Source organism: Cynocephalus volans, chromosome 17, assembly GCF_027409185.1.
Source record: "Cynocephalus volans isolate mCynVol1 chromosome 17, mCynVol1.pri, whole genome shotgun sequence".
Classification (NCBI taxonomy): domain Eukaryota; kingdom Metazoa; phylum Chordata; class Mammalia; order Dermoptera; family Cynocephalidae; genus Cynocephalus; species Cynocephalus volans.
In genome coordinates this window covers 25,688,874-25,702,022 of record NC_084476.1, presented here as the reverse complement: position 1 = coordinate 25,702,022, position 13,149 = coordinate 25,688,874, and the positions used below count along the sequence as shown (strand labels likewise).

Sequence of the window (13,149 nt, the reverse complement as noted above, 5' to 3'; positions counted from 1 at the left end):
AGAAAGCTTAAGAGTAAGAATTAAGATTAAATGTATCAGTTATAACAATAAATGTAAAAGTAATGTTTTCCCTTTTAAGGGATATTTCAAAATAAAATCCAATCAAAAGTTGCTTACAGGCAAAAATATATGAAACAAAATGACACCAAGAATTTAAAATCAAAAGGATGAATGAAGTCATTTTAGACAAAGACCAAAAAAAAAAAAAAAAGAGGATTGGCAACATGAACATCAGGAAGAAAGCAGAATGAAGTTCCAAATGCATAGAGGGTTTGTTTTATATTGATGAACACATAATAAAGAATTAACAGGAACAGTTGTGCATTTAATATTATGTAATTTAACACAGAAATCATTATAAAGAAATTGACAGAAGCCCATTGGTGGAGACACACTAAAGGACCATTACTCTTCTTTAACAGTTCAAGTAGATGAACCGGGCATAGAAGATATGAATATTATTATTACAGTGGCTGAATTAATAAACATATATTGTACTTGTCACCTATAGAAAACCATGCTCTTTTCAAGCACTCAGAAAACAGAAACCCTTATTCCACAAGAAATAAAGTTTGTACAACCCACATTCACTTCCAGGATAAATAAAAACAATTAATGTAAAAAGTTCATATGTTTAAGCACCTGCAATAAAGCAATCTTTAGCCAAGTCATACTGAACCACTAGCAGCATGCCCAATAAAGGCAGGTATTAACAAGAACGTTTATTTCCCCTGTCCTGTTACAAATTTTACAGTTGTTTATATAGCACAAAACAGAATGCTAAATGGGTTTTTTTTGAAATGCCACTTTCAGATGGAAAAGTCCTCATCCCCCAATAATGACTGATTCAAAATTTTAAAATACTGGTGATTATTTCAAAATTATTGAAAATGAAGCACTGTACTTCAAAAATGCCAAAGTTGATAAATATCTACCCTTATATCGTTTCAACATTTAAAACAAATTAATTTTAACTCAAGAAGTGAGAACTAGAGTTTTATCTATTTTCTTTTTCATAAAGCCAGCCTTTTTCTCTATCAATGTTTCCTTCTTCTTCCCAGTTTCACTTAAATTATTCAAGTCATCCTTTAAGTCTCAGCATAAATGCAACTTTCTCAGAGAAATTTTTCTTACGCTTCTAGACAAGGTTAGGCCCCCTGTAATACTCTTCCAGGACACCCTGCTTTTCTCCCTAATTCCAATCACGTGGAGTTACTTGCTCAAAGGCTGTCTCCTTCACTGGACTGAAAATCTAATGAAGTCAAGACTGCATCTTATTTACTATTATATGCTCAGTGGATAGTAAATATAATTTTTTTCATTTATTCAAATATTTATCAAAAATAAGTTCATAAACTTGTTTTACTCAAAAACTTTGAGTTTCTACTGTGTGAAAGTTATTTACTAAGCACTAAAAAAAAGAGCAGAACATAAAACAAGAATAAAATAAGTTCTTGCCCTCATCTAAGATGAAGTCAGAAGAAGGAAGTATAATGGAAAAGAAAATATCAGGCAGGCTGGATAAATAGGAAAGGTCATACAATTTTAAATGTAGTGATTAGAGAAGTCCTCACCAAGAAGGTGACCTTTGAGTGAAGACATGAAAATAATGAGAGAGCAAGCATTTGGATACCTGGGAAAAGAACATTCTAGGCAGAGGGGACAGTTGATGGCAAAGGCCTGGAAACCATAGTGCATTGTAGGTAAGCTCATATATGGAGATTTTTTAGAGTAAGGATAGGACTCTGGGAACATCAGCACCTAAAAATGAGAAGCTCAAGCCCTCAAAAGAGACTGAAAAGAAGCAAGCAGAGATAGAGAATGATTAATTAAATATGATACATATTAAATATTGTGACTATTATGCAGTCATTAGAAATGAAAAGTGAAAGATTTTAATGCCACCTACACACACTTATGATCCAAAGTAGAATGCTATTAAATATTCAGTAAAAGCAAATATTTTAAAAACTGCAAGAAATTATCCTGAAATGGAATAAGGAAGTTATTCTGGAGTGGTGGAACTAGAGATGAATCTCCTGTACATTCCAAATGCTCCAAAATGAACGTGTACTGTTTTTGCTATCAAATGGAAATGAATATAATTTTCAAGAATCACAATGGCTTAGAAAGAAAAAAATAAGAACAAATTTATCTTTGTTCTATCGTGCATGCAAGAAGGCATGCCAATACGATTATCTGTAATGGAAATAAATCCTTAACTTGAAAAAGATTTTTTTAAACCAGGTAAAGAACAAAATTATACCATATCCACTTTTTTACCTTCATCAGACAACTAAAGTTTGAAATTACTTAACCAGACTTTAAAAGCCTTTAGGACAATCTTGTTGGAGTTTCTCCAAGTGTGGTCTTCAGGCTACTGGGATTCCCAAAGTTCTTCTGAGAGGTCTGTTTGTCTTCTATTGCAGTATGACAGCAATATGACACTCACTGCTGTTAGTCCTACAGTAAATTAAAACTATATCTGCAATTCCCCTCAGCCTCCAAATCACCACCAGTCTTCCAATTATTTTAAGGATTTTTTTTTTTTTCAGATAACAGTAGCTGGAATGGGTTGTTTCAGGAATTTTGTTCACCCCAAAGGAACATTATGCTGAAATTCACACCATTTTCCTTTGTATTACCCAGCACTACCTCATCCAGAGAAGCCATGGTGAATACTCAATGAATGCTTGATAACTTATAAAACTATTTTAATCATCTGCTAAAGAAAAATAACCTAAAGAATCTAAATAAGCCTGGTCCTTGTTAAAATACTGAGTATATCACTCTTTTCATTCTAAAAGTCCTCTCCGGCTTGTCACATAAATTTCACTGGTATTTACTTCGACATATAACAATTACTCCTATACTAACAGTTACTCATATAACAAATACTGCAAGCTCTGACTTCTCAGCTGAGCTTCAAATTCCAATCTCCAGCTATCAGCTGAAAATCTCTGCCTGTGTGGTTTTAGACATGTCTAAAACTAACAAACCTCATTGCAACAACCCTCATGTTCTCATGTACCTTCTGTTCAAGGCACCAACAGCCTCCAGCACCCTTCTATTCCCTTCACAACCTTCAAGGCTAGCCCCATGCACACCACCGCTCTTTGCCAGAAACCGTAAATTCTGGCACTTTTCCCCAAGCCTGTCACTCACATGCAGCACCCTGGGCCTTCCTTATAACTCTTCTGCATGGATATGAGTTTTTCCACCAACTTGTCCATGGAGGCCATCGTCCTGCTGCAAATCTGTCCTCCACTCCAAGGCAGACTTATCCTGTCCGCCCTCAGGTATGCAAACAGCTCTTTGAACCATGACTTTTACTATTCATCACTTGTCTACCTGATCTTAATCTTTCGTGTCCATGTCTCTTCACGTTTATGAACTACTTAAGGGCAGAGACCATACTTTTGGGGTTCTTTTCTTTTTTTATTATTATTCGTTTAGTGTCCTCAGCCAAGCATAAGGACACAGAAGGGCTCCAAGACATCAGTTGCATGAAACTGAATTGACAGGTTCTAAAATGAAGTGCATAGATTCTACCGCATTTAGAAAAGTCAGTCATCTTGCCCTAGCCTTTGAACCCTACGTCTCTGTGTCTACTCAGAAAGTAAAGCAAGCAGTTCTCTGTGGAACTAAGATAAATAGCACGTACAGAATGAATACCTCATTCTCTTGACATGACAGTAATCCTTCTCCCTACAAATCATAGTCCAACAGGCAATTCTGTGTTTGGTGTGTAAGTACCTCCCTTAGCAAGACCATGCCATCCTCATCGTGTGCTGATTACAGACTTCTAACAGGGGTCTTCATTTAATACTCCCACAAGGAAACCTGCCTACAATGAATAACTCCACCTATCTGCTCCGCTCTAGAAGTAGTTAATAGGCTTCCCTCCCAGGCCTTGTTTTCTACCTAACAAAAGGCCCACAGATGCTGAACAATTGCTCCGAAATGCCCCTCCTCCCCTTGCCTGAGACTCAGATGAAGTGAGTCCTTGTGGAAATAGCATTCTCTGCCATGATATTTGTCATCTTGGTTGTCCCCCGTTCATAACAGCCAGACATTCATATCTCCCTGACCAGGACTCTTAACTGAGTAATATCATGGCTGTACTGGCTTCAAACTTCTCACCCTCCATAGCAACCCTTTCTAAAACAAAAGGGGATAGAGGCAGGCACAGACACACAGATGCACGGACACAAACATACATATGAATATACAGAAATATACCCACGCACACCCCACACACAAATATATATAAACACACATACATTTCTGTAGGTTTACATAAGCAAAAGGACAATTATGGAAGATTGTGTAACAAATTAATGGCAAAGGGGTTACAAGAGAGGGTAACGTTGAAACTGCAGAGAGAAACTATTACATTTACTTTAGACAAATCTCTAGTGTTTGTATCATTACCAAAAAAACATATCTTTTTATAAATGAATGCAGCTTCCTTCTGCTGGTTGAACACTTTTCACTGTGTCTGTATAAGTAAACTGCATTAACAAAGCAAAGCACCTTGATAGCATGACCTCAAAATAGGTCTGATTTCCCACAAACACCAGATTTGGATTATTCTAGCATCAAGCCATAAACTGAACATAGAGACTGAAACACAATTAAGTAAACTGCATTAGCAAAGCAAGGCACCTTGATTGCATGACCTCAAAATAGGTCTGATTTCCCACAAACACCAAATTTGGATTATTTTAGCAAGCAAGCCATAAACTGAACATAGAGACTGAAACACAAGTTTAGGGCTGGTCAGTGACTCAGTTGGGAGAGGATGATGCTGATAACACCAAGATCAAGGGTTCGGATCCCCATACCAGCTAGCATCCAAAAGAAAAAACAAAACACAAAACACAAGTTGAGTCAAAAGTAATATCCAAAATGAGATGGAAGCAAGCCAGGGACACAGATAAAACACAGCTATGCCTCTCTAGACTTTTCAACTAACAGGTAAATCTTGGCAAAACACTTCAAGTTTATGAAATGAATATGTGAATACCAGGCTCTGTCTCCTTCCCTAGAAGGGAAAAGCTAACTGACCCGAAAGCACGAGACTACTTCGAAGAAAATGTTTTCTAACATTGAAGAATAACTCAACAGACATACCTCTATATTTGAAGGCATTTCAAAAGAACTTCTGTTAGTAATGATAATATGATAGAATGCAAGTTCCATTAGAGAAGGGACTATACATGTCCTGTTTTCTACTTTCTCCTAGTAGTACAAGCTGGGTGCTCAACAAGCATCTATTGAATGTGAAATGCACAAATGAATGAACAGTACAAACGATTAAATTAAGGGATACGTAAATGAAAACCAGAATTAGCAACCAGATAGTATCATTTCTTATTCTTATTTTATACCTTGACTTACCCAGCAATAGCAAACCTAGAAAGAGAAAGTCTTAACTCCCTCTCTCTTGATCCCTTTTTTCCTCTTCTAGACTTGGTTTATTTCCGAGGGTCTTTCCAGATCTTAATATTCCAGGAGCCTTTCCTGACCCTCCCTACCACACCACTTCACCTCTGAGAGTCAGCCACCCTCCTTTGGTGCTTCCACAGTACCTTGAGCTTATCAATCTCTATTATAAAATTTGTTACACTGAATTGTAATTATCTGTTAATATGCCTGTAAACTAAGCTCCTCCCAGAGGACAGGAATCCTGCTAGATTCACCCTCACCCACCTCTCCCTAGTACCTAGCACAATGCCTGGTATGTAACAAGCAGTCAATGAAGTGCTCCTGAAGCTGAACAAAACTTGTTCCTCCTCTGCCCCCCCATTTTTCCCTCCAAAGAGCCAAGAAGGTCCATCTACTGGGCAGAATTTCAGAATGAAGGGATAGGTCAAGGAGAACCACCTCGACAAAAGAGAAAAAAAAATGAGTACAGCAAATTGACATGTAGTCAAATCAAGTCCATTGTTTCGACATTTAAGATAATGAAGAAAGGGAAACTTGCTAAAAAGGAATGGTTCACAGTAGCAGTCCCTGTATAGTGAATCCTAAACCTTAAGAAGCATAGGCACACATAATGGCCATAAAACAAAATTTTCTTTGACTAACTGTTACAAATGTGGAAATCCCACCCTAAAAGAGAGATCCATGGCCAAGTATTATTAATCAAACTTTATTTTCTATTTTAGAGAAAGAGGCTGGTTTTGACATAATTTTCCTTTATTTCCATAATACAACACACATAGCCTGATCTACCTCGTTTGGCTTATACATGTGTGTTTTAGCATTAGACTAAAGTTAAGAGTTTGCCCTGTCATTATATCACTTTTTAAAAACAGTATCACAAATATAAAACATATCATAACCTAAATCCATGGATACAGTAAAATAGTCCTCTTTTATTTCTGGGGAGGGGGGAATTGAATTTTAGGTAAACTTCAGGGTTAAAGTTTTTATACTACTGACTAGACAACAGGCGTTAACATCTAAGTGTTAAGACAATTTTCTTCGGACCATCCCCACAAGTCAATAATGATAACAACACTACTTTGAAATCATACTAATCTGCTTTAAAAATGCCAGGGAATTTAAATGAAATCCCCACCACCACCACCACCCCCCAAAAACTATGGCCTTCTAAGAAATAAAGTATACTAACTTTGGATACTTCAACTTAACTAACATAATTTATTAAACACGTCAAACCCAAGTTCCCAACAGGTCAAACCCAAGTTCCCTTGCAGAAGATAAAACAAATCACTGGGAGGAACATTCATTCAAATTGTATTCAGAAGATTATTAAAAGAGATTATGTTAGCTTCTTTCTACTCGGTCTCCTTAGCAGCCCAGCATCTCCAGATTCAAGGGCAATTAAAAGACTTACCTATAACAATAACTTGCTGTATGTTCTCAAATGGCTAGAAGAAAAGAGGTCAAGTGATCTCCTCACAAAGAAATGATGAAGTTTTGTGATGATGTTATATACTAATTACCCTGATTTGATCATCACACATTGGGTACCTGTACTGAAATATAAGTGTGCAACCCATAAATATGTACAATTAATATGTGTCGATTAAAAAACAAATTCCCTTTTTAAAAAAGAAAAAAAATAAAAAAGACCCAGCTGAGCTCCACCTTTGACATGCAGCTGAAATTCTATGACTCCAACCTGTGACAGGGAGGAATTAGGATGAGAGGGAACTACAGAACTGCTGAACACCTCTCCCAAATGGATCCCACAGAGATTCTTCATGAGAGATAACAAGCTAAACACTTAAGCTCTAAGAATTAAATAAAGCAGCAGTTGACTAAGGAAAAAAAAGTTCTTAAAGAACTGTTATTCTATAGATTGAGCAAGCTACTTCTATTGGAGGTTAAACTTAATAAAGGATTCTCAGGGTTGTATCCACCTTCCCTGCAGTACCCAGGGTGCTATAGAAATGCCACCGACCCCTCCGCCCCCATCTTTTACAAGGGCATTAACCCCATTTTTAAACTAGTAATAATTCTTTCTTTTCTGTACTGCAAATATTCAACCACTGTGGTTAAATACTATATATATATATATCATAAACAGGGTCAAGAATGCCAGTTGCTAGAAGAGTCATGTTTAAATTAGCATTAACTAGCAAGCCCTTCTCTAAACAAAAAAAAAGAAAAAAAGAAATGTTTCTTGGTCAGCTCTGTGCCTGCAGAGTGATTTTAACCCATGTGCTCAAAGGCTCCACAAGGTCCAGATGTAACATGATAGCACCATTAATTTTTACTAAAGTAAATTTCTCAAAAGTACACAGAGCATTATCAACCTGGGGGAAATGGGGGGAAGAAACTACACATTAGTTTGTTCCACAACCCTTATATAATTTGAATAAACTGGCAGTAGTGTCTTAAAACTTAATAGCCATGAGTTACAATCGAATGTAACAGAATAAAAGCCCAATCATGCCTCAATCATTTCAGCCCTTGTTCTGCCCCAATATGTTACTCGATGTCTTCCTACATCTTGGAGTTATAATACTCCCCCTTTCCTGTCCCCAGTAGCACGACTCTTTAAATAACATCCAAGGTGCCCCATAATTTGCTGTCTTGTAACTTTCCAGCCTTCACCACCTGGACTCTGACTACATCTGCCTCAGGAGGGCAGGTCTTCACCCCCCACCAGTCGTCTTTTCAGACACGCATCATCCTCCAAACCCCATTTGTGAAGTCTTCTCCAGAGTCAGAAGCTAATTTTCCATTCCCTGGCATGCCAAGGTTCTTGGACTCTACAGCTGCCACGCAGTTATGCAATACGCCATACATATTCAGAATACGAGGGGGCTTCAAACAGTCCATGAAAAGTTCATACTTTTGAAGTGCCCTCGTATGTACTGCAGTAGCTGCATCTCCCCCACTCCTCTCCCCCCACATTGCAGCTCTTTCTAGAGCTTTCTTTCATTATCCTTTTATCTCCCACAATGGAAGGAATTCAATAACTGTTTGTTGAATTAAAATTTCTTCCTATCCTTCCAACTTTCTAAGACATCCATAATAGTTTTCCATGGGATGTTTAAATAACAACACTAGAGGGACTTCGGAGGTAACGTGATATGTAAAAATAAGAACCCAAACAGGAGGATGATGCTGAGTTAACAAGGCCAGAGTGGACTCTGACACTGAAAACAGAGAGCTTATGTGTTTTATTACATCATGCTTCACTTTTAAAATAAATCATGTTCCTCAAGTGTGTAGGCATACTGATACCAAAAAAATTAAAGAAAAGGGAGATGGGCCACACATCAAGCACAAACATTAAAAATTTGACCTCAAACTAAATTTCAGCACTGCACTCTTCCAAGTGAGCCACGGGCCGCCCCAACCTCAAACTAAATTTCAAAAGTTTTGTTATTTGCTGAATACTTGGAGCTTCGCAGTGAAAGTGATACAGTGTATTCTGCCCAGATTGCAACTTTCCTTCCTAAGCATTTGGAAATGATTCTTGGCCCTAAAATCATTGACTTCAGACCGAATGCCTTTTTATATCGAAAAGACTTAGCAAGAAGGATCAGTACTTTCTTTGAATGTTCCAGTAGGTCTAACAGTCAGAAACAGATTCAGGAAAACCTTGCAAAGTCTTTGGTATAATTTGAAAAAACTAACAATAAGTTACTTTTTGGAAAATATTAGCTTTGAATGAAAATAGAAGTTTAAAAAGAGCTGCCACTTACATTTCCACCTCTGTTATTTTTCTCCCATCACTCACAGGGATATTGAAATCCATGCATAGTGCACAGAGCACTGGGAAGCAGCATTTCCTCTGAGAGACGATGATGCAAATGGAAGATGGTCAGGTGGTGTCTAGCAGAGGTCAGACTACAGGGATCATCTTGACCTCATGTCAATTTTAAGGCTTAAGCTGGCTCACAAGCTTTAAAAAGGGTGATGTGTGATTGATGGGGGCAGGGGGGGTATTACCCTCTTGTGGAAGAGGGGGGAAAAGCGAAGGAAAAAAAATAAAGGAAATCAACTCTCAGCTCAAGGTTCTTTCCCACCAGGCACCCCCTGCTGCTGGTTTTCTTCCATCTTTTAGGCACTTTTGCCCTCTCACTTCCCTTCCAGACTCTTTACTCCCCTCCTACTGTTCTAACATGGGATAACCACACAACGGTTTCTAGTTACTTGAGGAGCTGGAAGGAAGGAACAGCAAAGATCATCAAACCCCTCCATTTTCCATATGAGGACACCGAGACCACGAGCTGACCTGACTGGCTAAGGTGGCACCGCTAGGGGACGCGGTGTGCGTGCGCGCTCAGATTATGACAACTCAGTCCTCCCGCCTCAAGCTACCTCCTTCCTTCTCTTGCTACTTGGCTTCTCTACCCTCAAATTAAACGAGATCAAGAAAAATGCAGCCATCATCAACGCTGGTCTTTATTTTGCATTTGGGTCAAGTGTGCTCACTCCTACCCGGATTGGGAGAATCAAGGGCAGAAACAACTTGGGTGACATTAAATCTCTGTGTGTGCACTTTAATACAATTTATTTTGTTTCAAACAGCTATAACTAATCTACATTCTTTTCGCTTGAGACTCACTCTTCTATCTGACCAGGGAATAACTTCTTACAAGAACTTAGCAGTTTTCAGAGTGCAGAATTTAAACAGAATTGCAGACTTTGAATCACAGACCTCTGGCTTCACAGTTACGCTGACGCTGAGCAAAGGACACTTAATGCAAATAGGTGAAAAACACAGACTGATACAGCCTGAAGGATTAGAGGATTTGGCTCTAATAACTAGCGACGTTTTCAATATTTATATTTACAAACATGCATTTATTCCAATGAGAAGCAACGCATTCGTAGTGAAATTTTAACAAACCAGCACCCACGCTTACAAAAAAAATCCTCAGATTTCAACAAAAAGGAAAAGAGAGGAGCAGCAGCAGAGAGCAACAGTCTCAGGCCCCAGACTGGGGGCAGCAACATGTCCTGCATGCCGTCACTCTTAACACATCAAAGGCCAAATGGCAGCAAAGAAAAACAAGAATAAACTTTAAATCCATTTACAACAAACTAGTTCTACCTAAGCCAAACGAGCTCGTCTATTTCAAAACCTTCAACTCAAAGCCAGGTCCCTCCCTTGCCTTACATTTCCCAGTTACTTGCTAAGCATGTTTGTTAGGTGGCTGGACAGAAACTTAAGTTAAAAGTCCTTAGCCCGGGAGGGACCACCGCGTCGTCAGCGGGAAGCAAGGGATGCGGGAACCCAGCGCGTTCAGCGCTCCGCGCTGCGGGGCGCGGGGACCCGACCCCACCCCCCGGCTCCACGTCTACGAGGACACGGGTTTGGGGAAGTTTCTAGAGCCCCTCGCAAGCCTGCCCATGCCCCCAACCCAGGTAACCGGAGGCCACCTACGTGTCACTTGGGCGGGTCCTGCCTGCGGACACTGCGCACAGCGCGGGCCCCGGGGCGCACTGACCTGACCCGGGGACTGGAGGGCCGGCGGCCCGGGCGGCTGCGGCAACTTCCCTCCCGAGGCTCGGTCAACTGGTTGGTAAAGGCGGCCGGGAGAGCGTCGCCTCCCGCAGGCCGGCTCGCGTGCACACACACCCACAGCCGACACGGCCGAGCGCGCGCACACACACACACGCGCGCGCGCGCGCGCGCACAGCCACAAAGCCCGTCTGCGGCGGGACAGGGTGAGCCGAGCGCGCCGCTTGGCAGTCGAGCCGCCGCCGCGGCCACTGGCTGCGCGCCCAGGGGGCGCCGTCCCCCCGCCGCGCCCGCCCCTTTACCTGCTCTGGCAGCCGCGGCGCGTCCCGTCCCGCCGCCCCCGGGCTAGCTTCGGGCGGTGCAGCCAGTCCCGGCGGCCCCTGCCCCGCGGCCAGCGGAGCCCGGCCCTCCACCCGGCCGTCGGCCGTCACCCAGAGCGGGGCCGCCCCCTGCGCCCACCCCGCCGGGGTCCCGTGCTCCGCCGGGAGGCCAGGGAGGGCTGCGCGGCGCCAGGCCCAGGTCGTCCAAGATCCGGGCAGCGCTCCGCCGGGGGGACCGGAGAGTCGCAACTCGGGGAGCGTCAGCCACGGCGCGGCCCCTACTGTGGCGCGCTGGCAGGGTAGCGGGGGAGGGGGCGCCGAGGGAGGGCCGAGCAAGCGCGAGTGCGCCGGGCTCCCTTCCTCCTACGCCTTCTTTTCTGCCTGCTCCACGTACGCAAGCCAGCCGCTCCCGCGCCCCCGACTCCCTCTGCCCAGCTCGTCTCCTTACCTGGCGTGGCGCCCCCGACGCTCCTGTCCTCTGCACTCTCCCTCCCCCATTCATTTGCTGAACTTCCCGCCGCCGCTGCGGGCGGGTGGGGGGAGCCTAAGCCTTCCATTCATTGTCGTACCTACACCCCCCACCCCACCCCTGCTCAGACACACCCGCCACGGGAGCCCCGCGGCTGCCAGCTCGGGATCCCCACCCCCTCCTGCGCTCACCCCTGCGCCTGACAGCTTGCGGGGCTCGGGGGGGGGGGGCTCCCCCGCATGTTGCATTTTCAATCTGTAGCTCTTCTCTTCCCACTTGAAAAGCTCTGGGAAGCATCGCGGGGCCGGCAGAACTCCTGAAGGGTGACTTCTGTCTCCAACTTTCCAGAAGATGCAGCTTCGCCCCCCGCAGCCTTTAACTGGAGCCTGCAAAGAACGAAGAGCCGACTTGGCAGCTAGAAAGGTGCATGAGCTTCTATTTCTAGTTTTTCGATGGACTGGATCTACAGACCAAAGCAAGTGTGATTCTGCTCCCCTAGTTCTCCATATCCATGATTATAAATTTCTCTTCCGCTTTCCCAGTGTAACTCTGCAAGTGCAAACTATCAGTTTTCGTAAGGGTAATTAAGGGCGGGGAACGCACACCTGGAGGTGTGGGCGGGCGCGGCGCGGGACTAAGACCCAGGGATCACTGTCAGGAGAGTGGCAGCCACAGGGATTCGCCCAGGTCCTAGAACACCCATTCAGTTGGGGGCTCTCCTGCCTCGCCACCCCGCCTGTCCACCTCCCACCCCTGACTTCCCAGGATTTCCGGAGTAATCGGAATTCTCTGCCTCTTGCTCCACCGCTAAGGCCATTGCGTACCAAAAGTGGCTGCTTGGGGGTCAAAGTTTAGTGAGCTCTCGCCTGAAATGGCACATAGGATGGCACAAGGGCAGTAAGGCAAGGGGACTCGGCAGGACTGATACGACCACACCTAAGAGAGAAATTCAGGATAGGGAAGGAGGGCTGCATGGTAGTGATCACCCGGTAATCTGGGACTTCGCAGAAGGGAAAGGTCACTGTAAACCGCAGTGGGCGGGGAGGGTAAGATTTCTTGAAGTGGATGGAAACTTTTCAAGCCTCTGGTGAGTTATGCTTTGAGGGGACTATGATCATCTCCCGCCAGAGACTGCTCAGAACCTTGACCAAGTTCATGTGTTTTCACAGGATGCTTAAGGCTGAGCCCTGGCTGCCAGTCATTTACTGTCTAAAGCTGTTTCCTTTTTAAAATAATCATTCGAATCCCTTTTTAAAATCAACTCTTACCAACTCTGCTTTCTCTCCTTTCCTACCAATTTATGATTTATTTTACAATAATCTACTTAAAGTGTGAAAAAATAAAATTTTAATACATGCACAGTGTTAATATGTTCATGTACAACATGCAGAAATGCATAT

At 42.8% G+C, this 13,149-nt stretch overlaps 1 protein-coding gene across 5 annotated transcripts in view; it reads right to left on the bottom strand.

The window, feature by feature from the left end:
- Positions 1–11,332, bottom strand: part of LPAR1 (lysophosphatidic acid receptor 1) — a 137,079-nt gene extending 125,747 nt beyond the window's left edge. For 3 of the 5 annotated variants that reach the window (XM_063082194.1, XM_063082195.1, XM_063082193.1), the window contains exon 1: positions 10,947–11,073. The gene's annotated coding sequence lies outside the window, so the exon portion shown is untranslated. Of the gene's footprint in view, positions 1–10,882; positions 11,074–11,262 lie in introns of those variants that run through there. The other 2 variants (XM_063082196.1, XM_063082192.1) reach the window with 2 other exon arrangements.
- Positions 11,333–13,149: the final 1,817 nt, after the last annotated feature.